The sequence below is a fragment of the Hemicordylus capensis genome, chromosome 4 (assembly GCF_027244095.1).
Source record: "Hemicordylus capensis ecotype Gifberg chromosome 4, rHemCap1.1.pri, whole genome shotgun sequence".
Taxonomy (NCBI): Eukaryota; Metazoa; Chordata; class Lepidosauria; order Squamata; family Cordylidae; genus Hemicordylus; species Hemicordylus capensis.
In genome coordinates, this window is record NC_069660.1 from 123,800,534 (window position 1) to 123,817,323 (window position 16,790).

The 16,790-nt window shown below is 43.5% G+C and overlaps 1 long non-coding RNA gene across 1 annotated transcript; it reads left to right on the forward strand.

Annotated features, from left to right (window-relative positions):
- The first annotated feature begins 2,053 nt into the window (after positions 1–2,053).
- On the forward strand, positions 2,054–11,409 carry LOC128352992 (uncharacterized). The gene is made up of 3 exons (XR_008320769.1): positions 2,054–4,866; positions 10,520–10,706; positions 11,210–11,409. It is a non-coding gene; the product is annotated as an uncharacterized LOC128352992 (long non-coding RNA).
- The last annotated feature ends 5,381 nt before the right edge of the window (positions 11,410–16,790 follow it).

Below are 16,790 nucleotides of genomic sequence, written 5' to 3' on the forward strand. Positions count from 1 at the left end.
ATGTTGCTATTGCCTTGCTGGGAAATGCTTGACTAACAAGCAGAAGGTTGCTGGTTCAAATCCCCGCTGGTACTATATTGAGCAGCAGCGATATAGGAAGATGCTGAAAGGCATCATCTCATACTGTGTGGGAGAAGACAATGGCAAACCCCTCATGTATTCTACCAAAGAAAACCAGGGCTCTGTGGGCGACAGGAGTCGAAATCGACTTGACAGCACACTTTACCTTTACAGGGGGTCAAAAGTTCACAGCTCTTCCTCAGCAGTTTCATTTTTTAGGGTGATGCAATGTACTGGATTGATTTAGGATAGAAGGGGAGGTTTGATTTCATTGGTTATGTTTTGAAAAATAGAGGGAACTTAAGTTATGTTGATCGGTTTGTTTTAAAAATTGTTGAGAGAAGAAGAGTATATAAGGTCTCTGGCTTCCACATAGTATGAGTGTTGAAAAAGTTCCGTTCAGAAAAGTCAGATTCAGTAGAAGACTTGGAGAGTTGTTTCTGGTCAATCTGGAGTGTGCAGAGTCAGAGACGTGCAGTGAGGTTCAGAAAAGTACAATACCAGAAGGAGTGCAGAGCTGAAGAATCCAAGCAATGGGCTTGCTAGCACAAACTGAGAGAATCAGAACTGGGTCTAAAAAGAGCTAAGAAATCACTGGCAGAGAGTGAAATCTCTCTGGAGAGCTGAAACACTCACCAGCAAAAAGGGCCAGTATGGGTTGAGCCCCCAGGACTGTGAAGGAGAACAGGACCTGAGGCTGCATAGGGGATGAGCCAGATTGCTGCAAAAGGTAACTACAGATGACTCTGAGTTAGGGACCAGTATTAGATAGGTCAGTTGGATGCGTTTTTCCAACCATTTTATTTCTGTCCTTACGCTGTTGCTGTTGCTGTAATGTTATGCTGTACCAAGAAACTAAAACTACTGTTTTAAATTGACTAATCTTTTCCAAAGTAGAAATTCTTGTTGTATTTAAAGATTAGAAGGTTCTGTCACCCTATGCCTAAAGCCTTTCTACTCTGCTGAGTTTTTGTTTAATACAAAGGTTGAAGGGCTGTTATAGTAGACACAGCCTCCCAAAATTAAAGTCTACTTGGTGGTAGCAGTTAAATGTAGAAATCATGGGGCTGGTTTCATCTGGTCCGTGACAACTGTTAGCAACACGATAGTATAAGCAGATTCCTTCACACTATGTAAACCATCTGAAGCACTTTTGTTGAAAAGCAGTTCATACATATTTTAACAAATGAGGAAGCTTCCTTTGTTCACCATCAACTATCAGACTATACAAGAACCTAGAAAGAAGGAACAATATTTTTTCTTGTCATTAAATAATCGTCTAATTGAAAGATTTTATTTGCACCCCAACTCGGAGTCCTATGTGTACTGCAGTGCAAAACATTTTTCAAAGCAGACGGTGCAAATAATGACATTGCCTGTGACTAGAGATGGATCAGGGCCATACAGAAACCAACACCACATTTCAACAAGATGAGAATTTAGCCATTTCTATTCTGCAAGTTAAGAAAACAATACAAAGAACACAGCATTGCATATGGGAGAAAGATTCTCCCTGCCACCAAACATAGTAGGAGTCTAATTCTCAGCTATAAAAATCGATATTCTATTGATCTAATTCAGTTGTTAAAATATGATGTACTAGTTGCAATTTGACAACTAGTAAAGTCATAGCAAGAAATCACGCTTGATAAAACTGCTTGGACAAACTGTACATAGCAGAAATATTACAAGTGTCGGGCACCTACTACTCTTTGAACAAGGTTAGACAAATGCACTTTGACTCATTGCGAACTGCAGCATTCCAAAATGTATGTCAGTGGTGTATTTACAGCCGAATCTAGAAGGAGCAAGTGGCTCTAACATCATTCCCATTAATGAGAAAAGTGTCAGTCTCCGAGTGCTTTTTTTGGTTGCTCCTGCTTATCAGATCCTTCAAAGAGCTGATAAGTAGTCTTTATAGATTGTGAGAGTCAGATATAACTCTGAATCTATTATTTTACTGGAACCCTTGGGGTAAACTTATCACCTGGAAAGCATTTTACATGGACAATTTGACTTTCATGTGGAGTGTCATAATGTACCCTAGATGGAAATCTAAAATAAATTATATGGCATGCAGCCTTCCTGGTGCAGGAATTTATCGTTCCCATACTACAATAATTTTGAAAACTGTATCCCTTAAGCTACAAAGATGTAAGATATTATTAACTGCCTGAACTTTAAAAACATTCTGATTGGCTGATATAAAATGTAGGGGCTGGGATTAATTTCTATGGAACCACAAGCTTATCGCAAACTGTTTTTCAACCCTCTAAACTGCGAACTTTATCTTCTTGCAGGACACAAAGTCCGTTTTACACCATCATCCCCGATGTATGCTGGCATTTTGGTAAAGCCGTTCCAGGACGTGTGAATGTGTCCGGCCCTCTCCTGACAGGCTTGTCTGAGACAATTGTGCCCCAGAGAGTGAAGGCAGTGTGCACAGTAGTGCCTTGTCTGCCTTTTATATGATTTCCATCTCCCAACAACTCTCCTGACTCTAGAAATGCATCATTTTAGCCTGGCACAGATTGAAGAATGTCTGTTTCATTGCTTGCTCTTTTCCACTGGTGAAGTTTTTTTTTAAAAAAAATCAAATTATTCGCAGAGACAAGCAGCTCATAGATTATGGTGCTGGGCGCACAAGCCTCTGCTAGCACTCATGCACTTGCTGCTGGCCCTTCTCCTTGCTGCAGCACAGCTACCTATGTAAGAATAGTGATGCCGTGCAGGAGATAATAGGGCAGAAGGGGAAAAGGTTCCTTCCCCTGCCCCACTGTCTGCAGCCAGACACAACATGTTCAGTTTTTTTAAAATGCCATGGCAGAAGAACATTTGTGCTGTTAAAAAATTCAAGTCAAACAACAATTGTATTATGTTAGATGATTTAGAAAGATGATTTGTCTGATAACAATGAGAAAAGTAAATTAAGTAGTCTGGGCTTTCTAGAACCCAGGCCCTTATCAAGCATACCCATTTCTCCTCTCCTTACCAAAGGCACTTTCCATAGACTCCACTACTACTTCCTTCAGAGCCCTTGGTGAAGATTCTGTAGGGAGTATATATTCTTTGGCTTAACGTTTTTATGCGACAGTGCTGTCAAATTCCCAGTTTTGAGGATTTTCTCCCACTCTGTATAGGCTTCTAAAAGTCATGGAATGTGACTCTAGGCAGCCAAGTAGGCTTCCAGCGGCATCTGGTGGGCCACTGTGTGAAACAGGATCCTGGACTAGATGGGCCTCCTTGGGCCTGATCCAGCAGGGCTGTCTTTATGTTCTTAAGTATGTGTGCACAGACAAGGAAAATGCATAGGTGTGTGTTGTATCGGAGCCCACAATGCATGCAAATTACACTCACAAATCTTTTAAAGAAACCCAAACCCTGCCCCACTGTTTGTGTAGCTTTTTAAGATGAAACACACCCCAGGGTTTGGCAGAACAAAAATGAGATCTGGAGGAAAGGGAAAGGAGAGAGTTTTCTGGCAAGTTGGCTAGACTTTTCAGGAATAGGGCAGGACTTTAGCTACCACAAGGCATGCCAATCCACAAGATCAATCTGTTGGCTCAGAGCAGAGACAAAGAGGAATAGAGAGGGATCCCTAACTTGCTATTTCTATTCCTAATGTCCCCAGCGATCAATAGGATTGCTAGGAGCGGAGCCAGGCTGGCGGTGGCCCGTGTGCAGCTGACGCCGCGGCCCCCCAGCCCTGCCCCCCGTATCTGACATCAGATGAGCCTTGCTAGCCGTGCCCCCACCTCTGACATCAGATGTGGGGGCATGGTCTCCCTTTCAAACAGTGCTGTGCAGCCCCGTTTGGAAAAGAGATCAGCCTGCGCTGCTTTGTGCAGCATGGGCCAGAACGACCCTCCTTGCCTTAAAGGAGCGACTCTCCCTGCCGCACGGCCCCATTTGGGAGGGAAATCGATCAGCCTCACTGCATTGGCAGTGGGACCAGGAGCGGCTTTCCCTGCCTTTAATGCAGGGAGAGTCACTCCAGCCGCGCTGCCAACACAGCGCGGGCCAATTTCGGCTCCAAACAGGGCCGCGCGACCCCATTTGGGACCGAAATAACACCCCTGCATCTGACGTTAGACATGGGGGCGTGTCTGGGGCCGCACTCATGGCCCCTGATTGGGTGCGGCCTGGGTTCTTTGAACCCATTCGCCCAGTGGTGACTCCGCCCCTGAGGATTGCTGATGCAGACAGTCAATGCCTTCTGGAGCTTGCATCTTCAACACAATATGCCAGTTGGCATACATCTCTGCTCTGTTCATTGCTTGAATTGTCATTGGAGAGTTTTTCTTCATTGAAGCTGTTCTTCATTGAAGCTCCTCAATTAAACAGAAAAGGGAGGAGCTATTACCCAGTAACAAACTTCAAAGCCTGTAAAAATGATTATTTGAAGAGCCTATCAGATTCCCCAGCCTCTCCCCTCCCTGAGATGCTATAGCATCTCAGGGAGGCATGACCATAGACAGGGTTCTAATCTAGATGTTTCCTTCTCCTAGGTGCAGCTCAAAGCCCTAAGCAGTCAGGAAGGAATTCTTCTGAGTCACCTTCATGCCTGGCATTCTCTCATCAACCCCCACATTGCTATCTCCAATTGCCAGTTCTCCCTTTCCTGGAGTTGCAATGCTGAGTTTTTTTTAAAACCTGACAACGCTGCTATTCAATTGCCGGACACTTGGAAACACATAAGGGCCAAAACCATGTCCAAGGCATAGAAGTGCACAGTGAATGCTTTGCTTGGACCATCCCTTTGTCTTCAGGACATTTGCCCTGAGATCCATTACAGTGATTGAAGTGGTAGGTTTAATTTCTTTTTGCCTCATCTAAATAATGATATTTCTTTAACATCATGTCCCTCCTAGAACTGGAGAGAAAGAATTTTCACACTTGAGCATTCCTACTGCTGCGTCTTCCTAGTATTTAAAAATGGTTTAGATGATTGACCTATTTTTTAAAAAATGTATGTGTGTTTTAAAAATGGTAGTTTAATTAGTGCACTTTTTAAAATATACATTCTTTGAGTGGATAAAATTGACACCACCTACACATGTTTGAAAGTGTGATCAGTCGCTGCCACTGACATGCAGTAGCTTAGGGAAAAAAATCACACAATCTGACCTTAATATGTGTGGCTCTCCAGGCTTTCACTGTAGAAATGTATATTTTTCAATATTCCTCTCTGAGCTGAAATCATGTCATTTATATGCAAATTAGTCCACATTCTGCAGCTGTTTCTTCTCTGCTGAAGCCCTGGGAATTATTTGCACTTAATAAAGCCTCATAAATAGGTTTTGCCTTTAAACAGGTGGGGGAGCAGCAAATCTATCATATCTATTTGCAGTTCCGAGCTTCTTTCGTATTTTGAAAGTTATATGCATCTTTTAATAGAAAGTTTCACAGTTACAAGAGAAACACAATTTCATTTACCCAAACAAAAGCATTCCTCCTTCCTCTAGAGTATGTTTCATTTCACTATCATCTATGGGAGACTTCGTTTAAAAATCCAACAATAAATGTTGTAATGTTTTACATTTTACAAAAAGAACCATCCTGTTGTGGGACACAAAAGCATCCCCCACTCAGCTAGGAGGGTGACATTCAAGGCTTTTCAGCTTCTCATCTTTTTCTGTACAGCATTGCATGACTTATTTGCTTGAACTGAGTGAAATTTTACTATGTTTACTTATACCAATCAAATAGTGTGGGGGCTACAGTGTGCTGGGTCAGAGCCTGAGTGAGCTGGACTGGAAGAAGAAAGAGCTGATGATAGGAGGTGCAGTGAGCAGCAGTAACCATTGTTGGAAACTGGGAAGGAGGGTAGTTCAAGATGCTTTTAGAACAAGGGTAGTAAACAACTTTCCTTTCTGATGAGTTGTAGTCATGAGCACTAACTGATCTACCCTTTTGTTGGGCAGATTACTGGCTAACAGTTCTGGAAGCCAGTTGATGTTTTTTAAGGTGAGCTAATGGTTGAGATGCCATCTCGGAGGAGGAAGTCATAGGGCACTTGAAAAATTGCATGTATCCTCCACATGATGAGAGGGTTTGAGTCTAAGGGACTCACCCTTCCCCTACGATGCAGCCTGGTGTGTGTGTGTGTGTGTGTGTGTGTGTGTGTGTGTGGTTCATACATGTTTTTAATTTCCGTAAGCTCAATTTGATCATGGGAAGGAAGGGAAAAACAAAAGAAAAAGTAAGAAAAAGTTAAAAGTACTTAGATCCCTTCCAGTCTGGCTTCTGACCTGGATTGGGGACAAGGGCTGCCTTAGCTGATCTGGTGGATAATCTTTGCAAGGAGACAAATGGGGGAGGTGTGATCCTGTTGATTTTCCTGGACTTTTCTGCAGCTTTCGATACCATCAACCATTTTATTCTTCTGGGCTGCTTCGCAGGGATAGGATTGGGAGGCATCATGTTATGATGGTGCCAGTCCTAGAAGGTAGTGCTAGGGAACTACTGTTCCATCCCATTACTACTAGTACTACGGATATATATTTACTGCTTTTCAGCCAAAGTTGTCAAAGTGGTTTACACAAAAAGTAAATGACTAAATATGATGGTTCCCAATTCCAAAAGAGCCCACAATCCTTAAAAAAATAATATCTATCTATCTGGCCTCCATTAGGGGGAAAAAGTAAAGTACTTTCTGTATTTGAAGGTTTTGTATTGTGTGGCATGATGTTCTACTCTATAGATTAGCATTGTTTCATCAATATTCTTATTCATTGTTTTAGCCTTCCTTCCTTCCTTCGTTTCTTCGTTCCTTCTTTCGAAAGTGGGCTATGCATATTTTAATTCTGTGCAGATAGAAAGCAAATTGCCCTGAGGAGAAAGAAGATCACTAGCAACCATAGCTATCTGCTCTCTCCCTCTCTGGGATTCCTGGAGGATTGGGCCTCCCAAAAGTGGCTTACTGCATTTGGCCTCTTGAGGCAAATGGCAATGAGATACTCTGCCCTCCCCTCACTGGCCCTTCCTGGCTACCCTCTCACCCTCTATTTCAGAAAGAATGGGCAGGTTTGATTCTGTAGAGGCGAAACAGTGAGAGGGAGCAAGTGGGTGCTCGCACAGCAGCAGTGACAAGGACAGGCTGGCAGGCAAAGTTCCTAGCACGGGACATACACTCCATGCTGTTGTAGGCCTGGCTGGCCCACAACAGCAAGGAGCAGTGCAGCCTGAAAGGTGAAGTTAGTGAAGGAGAAGGAGCGGGATCAGGGCCAGAGAAGTAGGGAGCCAGGCTAGTGAGGTGAAAAAGGCCCAAATACAATTGGAGGCAGCAGAGATGAAGCAGGGTGGTGGGAGCAGTCAGGTGGGGTGATACCCATGGAAGGAACGAGTGCCCACTTGCTACCGTGTAGCACACTCACCACCTGAGCCCATTGCTTCAGCTGGGCTTATGAGAGAGCTGTCCTTGAGACCTCTTTAGATGGGGCTCCCATGGCACTCCATGACCATCTATGGCTATGTTGGCTCCTTCTTCTTTTTCCCATCTGCCACATGGCGAGGGCAAGCAGTGGCTGTAGCTCCTGCCACTCCTTCTACCACTACCCCATCACTTGTCATTTTCTAGGTGGCAGCTGTACCTAGCTGCCCTTGCTGCTCATTCACCTGTCCCAGCAAGCAATTGGCAGCACTATTACAATAATTGAACCCTCACTTTATTAGTTGGGTTAAACTACAATGATCTGTGATATGATTCCTTTATCAGAGTTTTCAAATGCAGAGTTTAATATTAATTGGGGCACCCTAGTCTGCTGATCACGGAAACGGTGGTGAACTCACTTAGGGCGTTCATCTTTAGAGGTGAGCGCATTAAGTGTGAAGAGCCTGGTGGGAGGATCATTGGCAGCACTTTGGGGAAGGATTTCCAGCTGTTTCGAACTCTGAACTCAGGTTCACTTACTCCATAAGAATTTTCAACAGTCGTATAGGGTTCTGGTGTGTGTTAATCTTTTGTGTCTGTAGTTTGCTGCTTTGCTTGCTTAAATTTATACATTTCAAACTCAGTGTTTACTTTAGTGTAAAAATAATCTGTGAGGCATTTTAGGCCTGTTTGAAAGTCATCTTCATTCCCTGTATCTGGAGTGTATCAAGTACATCACAAACAACTTCTGCATATAGCAAGGGCATCATTGGGGGCCTTGCTGTATGTTCTACGTCCTTCTGACACCGATGGTCCCCATCGACTGGGCCTGTTCAGTGTGGTTCCCAGATTATGGAACCTAATCCTCAAGGAGGTCTTTCTGACACACAAACTCTTCATCATGGGGCAATGATGAGTTAAAATATTCTGGCTCCAAAATACTTCTGAAAGCTATGGGGTTTTATTTTATACTGGTGTCAGATTTTGCTCATATACTTGCCAGCAATTCTTGAGGCCCCAGGTCACACGCAGACTCCTCTTCATGGGGCTATGTGGGACTCGCTTCAGAATGAGCTTCAGCCAAACTTGAGCCATATGAGTTCTATGATTCCTGGCATCTCCTCTAGGACTACATTGCTATAGGCTTCTATGTCATTGCTTGGTGATGAGCTCGTGATACAGGTTGTCCAACAAACATTCTGGCACAGTTAACCTCACTCTTGCTCTCCTTAAAAAACAATCAGCAAGGAGGTATTTCTATTTGTTTTATTTATTTCTACTTCACCCCTCAAACCCACTGCTACTCAAGGCAATTTACAATAAAAACAAGAACATACAATAAAAACCAACAGTTGAAACAGCAACAAAAATCAAAAGCAACAATACAAATGCTAAAACTGATTACAACTGGAAAACAAATTAAAACCAGATTTAAAATGACTTTTGGAAGAGAAGGGTTTTTATTTTTATGTACTTAAGATATTTCTTAAATATGGGTAATCATTAAGAAGAATATATATGGAAGAACCTGAGTGCAGAAAGGTTGAGGGGATAGGGTTGAAGCAACTGGTCTTGAGACTCTTTTTTACTAGTATTCTGCTTTAGTTTGAATATACCATAGATATTCTAGGAAAGCAGAATTACCACTTAGAGTCTTGCCAGAGGGGATACTGTTTTTACGGTGGCGAATTCTCCATTCTGTCCAGTGCAACAACAGATTTCATTTGGGGCTCAGACTGAATCATCTTAAGTCCATGCTGGAGAGGTCCAGATCAACTGTAGTTAGAGGGGAGAACAACCTCAGTAAGGAGGATTAAGAAACTTGATGTAAGTTTCATATTCCAATTCTAAAAGTACCAAAGAATATCAGGCAGCAATTATTGTGACAAGTAATTTTTAAAAATTTGCTTTACATGTATTGCAACTGAAAACATCACGTTTGCTCTTTTACTTTCATTCCTTTTGATTGCCACTTTGAACTTCATTGTTCAATAATAAAAATAAGATCACATCATGTTGTTAAAATGGTGTGTCCTGCTGTATTCATGAACTTATCTGATGTGTGATATTGTATGCTCCAACGTGTTACTGAAAGCATGTCTAAGCACTGGATGAAGATATAGATATTTTTATAGCAGTCCTTTTAAGATTCTGATTTTCAAGAATAGAATAATTTCCCCCCTCCTATGTTCAGTTGCAGATCTTGCCAACTTTATGTTATAGTTTGAAATTGTATTGGATAGGACAAAGAAACATGTAAGGGATTGACGTAAAATTAAAAGCAGGTATCAGCATGCAATTTATTACAGAGACTCAGTCCAGTAAGATGGTAAATGTGATTTCTTGCTATATTGAATTTTGCTTTCTCTACTCCATTATGAGATACTGTATGGTTATAATGCAAATTATATATAGAATCTTCTGCTGAATAATGAACAAAGCATTCTGCTATATCACCTGGGAATTGGTTGTCCTATTCCTTTTATTCTAAACAAAGCATTCACACAATTTTACATTTCAATCCAGGAAATAAATGACAGCAATGGTTTAAGTATCTTTACTTGTAGCAATGTTTGCTGCAGTTGAATACCTGTCTTTTATCTCATTCACTGAGTTTTAGTAAAACTGTTTGTTGTAATAATCTTTTAAGACCTGTAAATGCCATCGTCCCCAGGGTAGTTTGATGATAGCTGTAGTGTTTGGACTTTGAAATCATTATTCATGCCTTTGTCATGTCCAGTCCTGACTGCTGCAACCTGCTATATGTGAGACAGTCTTTGAAGACTCTTTGGAAACAAACTTCCACTACTGCAAAACACATGCAGGGGTAACTGGTAGTCTCATCAGTTGCCTCTCTGTTCCCTAGCCTGAAAGAAATAGAAGAAGGTCCGGCAGATATCCCCAAGTGCCCACTCTGGTATATATGCCTTTTATTATTGGCTAGAACACAGTCCAAACAATTATAATCCGTTGTCTTGAAGACTTGATGTTCTATGAGATATGTAAAGCAAAGTTCTATATGTTTGTCTGGTATCCTGGGGTAAGACTAATGTCCTCCTGTAACTCTCCCCAATTCATTCTCCTTAGGATTGTGAACACATTGGAAATGCATGTTGGTGCAGCTGTCCCCACAGCTAGTGTTCTCCCTTTCCAATCTAATCAGGTTGACTTCTGGATGGGATGACTGGAGCATGAGATGCCACAAGGTCCTAGCTGCCGTGACACATCACAGACAACTCATTGTCTGTACTGGCTTCCTATAATATTACTCAAGGTACTATGTTGTTGCAGTTGGTTTTGGTGGCATGTATGGAACAAAGGAAGAAGACAGAACAGTGACTAATAAGAGGAAAGATTGACTAGAAAGCAAATGCAGTGGTGGCTTGTATATCGAACTGCTAGCTCTTTCTGTACAGCCAAAGAGAAATTTGTTCAAGCTTTATATACGTGTGTGGACACAGCTTCCACATGCTTCCCCCATTAATTCTTCAGATGTTACAAAGCACCATCACCAGCTGGATGCAGGATGGATATGTGGCTAACAGTCTACGTCACTCACTCACAGTCACTCACAAATATGAGTGTGTAATGATCAAATGTGTGTGTGGCGGGGGAGGATACAAAATCCCTCCTCTAGCTGTGAGGAGTCTGGGCTAGGCTGCTGCAATCATCTACTTTTTAATTTTTAATTTTTTATATAATTTTTTATTTAAAGAATAATAAGAAAGAAAGAAAGAAACAAGTTACATTTTCATCTCTTGAACTTCCATCTTACAGTAATTATAAAAGGAATATTACATGTAGAAATTCGGAAATCTTCTTCCACCCTTTACCCACTTTTGCCCAGTTATCCAAAGTTACAAAGAAATATGGGATATGTAGATGTAATACACCACAGTCTTCAGTACTGGTAAAAACCAAGTCTTGGATGCGGATGGTAAGCTTGTGTTATATTAAAATTTATAAAGGGTTCCCAAGTTAGCGCAAATGTTTCTTCTGAGTTATTCTGCAAATAGGCCGTAACCTTAGCCATCAAAGCATATTCCCATAATTTTAATAGCCAATCATCCAAAAATGGGATTATCTGTGACCTCCAATTGCCAGCATACAGAATCCTAACAGCGGTAATCATGTATAAGGATAACTGTGTTTATTTAGTAGGTATACTAGGTCTGGACATATTTAACAAAAAAAGCTCAGGTGAGTGAGGAAAATTTATATTTAAAATCTGCTGCATCTAAGAATGATTTTTTACCCAAAACTACTGTGCCTTAGTGCAAGTCCACCATATGTGGTAAAATGTCCCTGAGTGGTGTTTGTATTTCTAACAGTATTTTGGGTAGTTTCTTTCCATCTTGCCTAATGGTCAGAGGAGTGATATACCAGCGAAAATACATTTTATACCAATTTTCTCTTAAATTGCTATTTGTGGTAAATTTAATGTTCATCTTCCATTGGTATTCCCATTCTTGAATATCGATTGTTCTGTTTAGATTTTGCATCCACTTGATCATGCAGTCCTTGATCTGTTCTGTTTCCATATCATATTTCAACAGCAGCTTGTATATCAGTCCCAATAGGTGATCCGCGTTTTTGGTTACCAATAGATCAAATTCAGTTAAGTCTCTGAGTTTTCCACCTTGTTTTTGTATTTCTTTCTGCACTGTTGAGCTGATTTGTAAATATCGAAACCATGAAGGATCAAAAGTGTGTGTGTGGTGGGATACAAAATCCCTCCTCTAGCTGTGAGGAGTCTGGGGTAGGCTGCCACCATCCACTTTTTAACACGAGCAGATTCACCCTTCCAAGGGAATATTCTGGGACAGTAACGTAGAAAACCCCTCCCTACAAGAAAGGCTTGGACAGTTTTAGGCCTTCAAGAACGTGTGACGAGGGCAAGACCCGATAAGGAGTGACACTCTTTAAAAACAAGAGTTTGTTTTAACCATTTCCATTTGTTGATAGAAGGAGCAGGTTAGAGAGCTTGACTTTTGCCCCCCTCTTGCTTGGACTTTAACATCTGGCCCCCCTAGGCTGTATTTCCATCAGACACGGGGCTGCCTGCTGCGAGGGGCTGCGAGCCCCCAGATGAGGGGCTGCCTGCCAGTGTGCTGTGTCGTTCCAGCTGCTGCCTTTCAAGATTGCCTGATTTTTAACATCTGTTGCTAGCCCAGCAGTCTCTTGTGGGACGAGGGGCTGCTGGAGGCTTATAATTCTCTGGAAGGCATGCCTAATGCATGGAAGAAGAGGTTAGAGGGCTTGACTCCCCCCACTGCCTTGCCTGGACAAGAGGCTGCCTGCCAGTGTGCTGTGTCATTCCAGCTGCAGAGTTCCAGCAGCTGCCTTTCAAGATTGGCTGATTTTTAACATATGTTAAAAATGGGAGGGGCTGCTGGGGGTTTATAATTCTCTAGAAGACACGCCAGCCACATGGAAGGAGCAGGTTAGAGGGCTTGACTCCCCTTCCCCCCGCCTTGCCTGGACTTTAACATCTGGCCCCCTCTAGGCTGATTTTTTGCCTGATTTTTAACATCTGTTAAAAATAGGAGGAGAGGGAGGAGGGGCTGCTGGAGGCTTATAATTCTCTTGAAGGCACACCTGAGGTGTGGCCGGCGGCCTGCCTGTAGGCAGCCACCGAAACCAGCCGCCAAAGGGGGCTGGACTTTGGGGCCTTTAGGGTGGGGGGAGGTTATGTTGTGGGTGGGTGGGTGGGTGGAGGTTTGGGCTAGAGGTTATTGGGTTTTTATTGTACTGAGTTATGCCAGGCCTGTTTGCAGACATGTGTTTGGGCTCTCTTGAGTGGGATGGTGCGGGGTGGTGGATGCATCTGGTAGTTCTGGAGTGACTATTGCTGTAGTAGTGGGGAATAGAAGAATTGGCGCAGGCAGAGCAGCTGGCTGTTACAGGGGAAGGGAAACTGGTAATTTAGTAACTGTTTCAACTTCCAACTGCCTTGTCAACTCTCAGGCTTTGGGGAGCAGCTCCAGCTACCCACAGAGCATGACCTTGCTCCTCTGTAATGCCAGGTCAGTTCAGAATAAGACTGAAATTGTCCATGATGTGATCATGGATGAGGGAGCTGACCTGGCATGTATAACTGAGACCTGGTTGGGGGAGGCGAGTGGTCCAGGGTGGGCTCAGCTTCTCCCTCTAGGTTGCTCTGTTGTGGAGCAGGCCAGGGGAAGTGGGCGGTGGGTGGAGTGGCTGTGGTCCATAAGAATACTATCCCCCTTGCTTGGGCCCCTGTGAGTTGACTTATATTGATGGTGTATTTCTGAAGCTAGGAACTAGGGATAGATTGGAGATTCTGTTGGTATACCGTCTACCCTGCTGCCCAACTGACTCCCTGAGTTGATGGAGCTGGTTGCAGAGTTGGTGTTGGAGTCTCTCAGGCTTTTGGTGCTGGGAGATTTCAATATCCACTTTAGGGCTGGCTTGTCTGGTGTGGCTCAGGAGTTCATAGCGGCCGTGACAACTATTGGCCTATCCCAATTAGTTTCTGAACCAACTCATGTTGCCAGCCACACACTCGATCTGGTCTTCTGTTCGGACCAGGGAGTGTTCCGTGGGCGGGGGGGGGGGAGAAATCCAGTGGTTTCCCCACTGTCATGGATGGACCACTACCTGGTTAAGGTTGGTTTCATGGCCACAACACAACCCTGCAGGGGTGATGGACCTATTAGGATGGTCTGCCCAAAAAGTCTGCTGGACCCAGTAGGTTTCCAAAAGGCCTTGGAGAGTTTTAAAGTTGGTGTGGCCAGTGATTCTGTTGATGCCCTGGTGGGAACCTGGTATAGGGAACTCACCAGGCAGTAGACATGATTGCTCCTAAGCATCTCTCCCAACCTGCTTCAAAAATGGCCCCCTGGTATACGAAGGAGCTTAGAGGGCTGAAGCGGCTGGGTAGGCGACTGGAATGCAAGTGGAGGAGAACTCAGCTTGAATTTGACAGGATGCAACAAAGGACCCATTTGAAGGCCTACACACTAGTGGAGTGTGTGGCAAAACAATGGGTTTTTTATCCGCACACATTCTATCTGCAGGTTTACGTTTGGCAGAGTTATCCCGGGTCATGAGGAGTATAATTTCTGCTCCTTCTGCCTCAAATCAGTTCCCAGAAGTGTTCTGCTGTGATGCTTTTAGTGAGATCTTTGCGGACAAAATCTCCTGTATTCAGGCTGACTTGGACTCCACTATTTCTGCAGGGTCTATGAAGGAGGTGTCCAGCGATCCCTCTTGCAGTGTTAGGTTGGATCAGTTTCAATCTGTGACTCCTGAGGATGTGGACAAGCTGCTTGGGGCAGTACGGCCTACCACTTGTTCTCTGGATCCTTGCCCGACTTGGCTGCTTCGATCTAGCAGGGAGATTGTTAGAGGTGGCCTGGTTAATATCATAAATGCATCGGTGAGGGAGGGTAGGGTGCTAACATGTTTGAGGGAGGCAATAGTAGGTATTAATTGTTAATTGATTTTAACTGCTTTGTTTTAATTGTAAGCCGCCCTGAGCCATTTTAGCATAGAAATTGAATGGATGGGTGGGTGGGTGGGTGGGTGGGTGGATAAATGAATGAATAAATAGGTTGATAAAATTATAGAGGCATCAACAATCGCTGCTTCCTTTCAAGTAACCCTTTCCCCAGGAACTACAAGCACCATGCAGTCAGTTCCAAAAACAAACAAAAATAAATTCCCCGACATATCTAGCTAAACTGGTTCTTATTCTCCCTACTTACTTCTAGGTAAGGAACTTCCTGTTGATTCCCAGCCCAAGACTTTTAGTCTCCCTTTTCCCTACAGTAGTTGCTGATCAGACTTCATTCCGGGGCCTCCAGGGAAGAACTGAACTCTCACATACCCCTTCCCTACTTCCCTATAGGCTGTTGTCCAGTAAACCCTGCCCCTCACTCTGGGTTGGGCCTCAGGGATTTGATTCTCCTGGGCCTTCTTCCTTTTTTGAAGAAGCCTACCCTCCAAGCAGATACTCTATTGAGGCCTCTCCCTCAACCCTATCACTACAGAGTGTGAGTTGCTCACAAATATGCACACAGAGAATATTAGATTAGGGTTTTAATATGCATATCAACACACAGGGCAAGCTTCAATGCAATTCCTTTGTCTTGGATGACTTCTGCTTCCATGTAAATGAAAACAGCCAATACACCAAGCACAACTCTCCCCTCATTTTAAAGGTATGCTTGATAAACCCAGATCACAGAAAAACAGGTTGCTCAGCTGTAACTTTTGATCTGGTAGAGATCCGTCAACCATAAGAATAGGTTCTTTGCCTGCGCAAGACCCTCACGGTAGAATATCACAGCTCATCATAGTGACTGAGCCCACGCCCACAGTGTGCTATTTGCCATGTTCCTCAGTTCTTGGGTGACCACAGTGGAGGACGATCATCCAGAGTCAGGCGAGTTCATCATTGAAAGACAATAGCCTGCACACTCTGAAAATGCACATGGTGGAAACACTACTGCAGAGGGGTGGTTTGGGAGGGTCTTATAGATGTTGACGGATCTCTACCAGATCAAAAGCTACAGATGAGCAACCTGTTTATCTGGATTGAGGTCCATCGAGATCCATAAGAATGGGTGTTTAGCTAGCTCCCAATGGAAGGGGTTGTAGGAGCAGCTATTGTAACACCCTCTTTAAAAAGCTTCTCCTGAAGCTCACCTCAGCAGCAGAGTGCACATCTATGGTGTAATGTTTGATGAAAGGTAATTCTGTGGACCAAGTTGCTGCTTTACAGATGTCCATGAAGGTTACCCCTGACAGGTGTGCAGCCGATGAAGTGGCATGGGTAGAGTAGGCCTTAATTGCTGCACATCCAAAGAGTGCATCACACATTCCAAAGGTGTAGAAGGATCCCTGAAGAATGTGGGAAGAACAATATCTTCTTGAGGTGAAATTCAGATACCACCTTGGGTACGAAGTCAGGATCCAAACACATAAGCACCTTATCAGGATAGAGCCTGGTGTATGGGGAGTCAGTCCTCAAAGCTGTCAGTTCACTAACACACTTTGCCATAGTTATGGCAGGTAGGAAGGCCATTTTTAAAATTACCAGATTGATGGAAGAAGTACCCATTGGTTCAAATGGGCTCTGGGTCAGTGCTGAGAGAACCAAGGATATGATCCATGATTCCAAAGGAGTATGAATAGGTGGGCACACATTCATGAGACCTTTTAGGCTCTACTTTCCGGATGCGAGAAAAGTCTTACTGCCACAGCCTGGATGTTTGGAAGAGAGTGCCGCCAAATGAACTTTAAGGGACACATTAGCCATACCCTGCAATTCCAAGGTAGTTAAATAGAGGAGTACATCCTTAATGGTAGCTTGCCTGGGTTGAAAACC